The sequence below is a fragment of the Cervus elaphus genome, chromosome 19 (genome assembly GCF_910594005.1).
Source record: "Cervus elaphus chromosome 19, mCerEla1.1, whole genome shotgun sequence".
Classification (NCBI taxonomy): Eukaryota; Metazoa; Chordata; class Mammalia; order Artiodactyla; family Cervidae; genus Cervus; species Cervus elaphus.
Genome location: NC_057833.1, coordinates 30,866,277 through 30,867,654, shown reverse-complemented (window position 1 = coordinate 30,867,654; position 1,378 = coordinate 30,866,277). Strand labels below are relative to the sequence as shown.

At 39.6% G+C, this 1,378-nt stretch overlaps 1 non-coding gene across 1 annotated transcript; it reads left to right on the top strand.

The window, feature by feature from the left end:
• The first annotated feature begins 483 nt into the window (after nucleotides 1-483).
• On the top strand, nucleotides 484-590 carry LOC122676309. Its single transcript, XR_006335568.1, has one exon. It is a non-coding gene; the product is annotated as a U6 spliceosomal RNA (small nuclear RNA).
• Nucleotides 591-1,378: the final 788 nt, after the last annotated feature.

Sequence of the window (1,378 nt, the reverse complement as noted above, 5' to 3'; positions counted from 1 at the left end):
ACAAGTGGGTGATGCCTGCATTCATTAATGTTAGATAACCACTGCTCTGCGTCAGTAGTTCTTAAGCCTGGCTGCACATTACAGTCACCTGGGAAGCTTTTAAATCTTACAGATTCCCAGACATCCTCAGAGGCTCTCTTAATTGGTATGGTTTGGGGCATTGGTGTTTTTTAAGTTGCTGGGATGATTCTAATGTGCTGTCAATGTTGGAAGCACTTCTTTTTGTGAATAGTAGTTACTTTCTAGAAGGTCAATAGAATGACTTTCTAAGACTCTGAGGAGAATGGGACAAGAGGTAACACTAGTAATGCTTCCTGAACAGAAAGCAGAAAATATACCTATGAACATGGTGCTAATTTCTGGATACACTTTTTGGCATCTTTAAGGGGATAAAAAATGCTATGAGGTCATTATACAATGGTATTTCTAATTTGTAAGTCCTAAGTCAAGATTGAACATTTTTCTTTACTATAAAAGCTTACAGTGCTCGCTTCGGCAGCACATATACTAAAATTGGAACGATACAGAGAAGATTAGCATGGCCCCTGCGCAAGGATGACACGCAAATTCATGAAGCGTTCCATATTTTTTTTTCGCCATTAACCTAGAAGTTTTATTATCAGTGCTGTATAGTTGGAGAAGTCCTGAGACTACAGGAAGAATAAAACTGAAATCCAGAGGCAGGAAACTTAAGCCCAAAACCTGAGAACACCAGAAAACTCCTAACTACATGGAACTTTAAGCAATAAGTGACCGTCCAAAAGCCTCCATACCTACACTGAAACCAACCACCACCCAAGAGCCAGTAAGTTTTAGAGCAAGACATACCACGCAAATTCTCCAGCAACACAGGAACATAGCCCCGAATGTCAACATACAGGCTGCCCAAGGTGACACCTAACACATAGACCCATCTCAAAACTCATTACTGGGCACTCCATTGCTCTCCAAAAAGAAGAAATCAAGTTCCACGCACCAGTACACTGACGCAAGCTTCCCTAACTGGGAAACCTTGACAAGCCAATCGTCTAACCCCACCCACTGGGTAAATCCTCCACAATAAAAAGGAACCACAGACCTCCAGAATACAGAAAGTCCACTCCAGACACAGCAATCTAAACAAGATGGAAAGGCAAAGAAATACCCAACAGGTAAAGGAACATGAAAAATGCCCACCAAGTCAAACAAAAGAGGAGGAGATAGGGAATCTGCCTGAAAAAGAATTTAGAATAATGATAATAAAAATGATCCAAAATCTTGAAAACAAAATGGAGTTACAGATAAATAGCCTGGAGACAAAGATTGAAAAGATACAAGAATTGTTTAATAAAGACCTAGAAGAAATAAAAAAGAGTCAATTAAAAATGAACAATGCAAT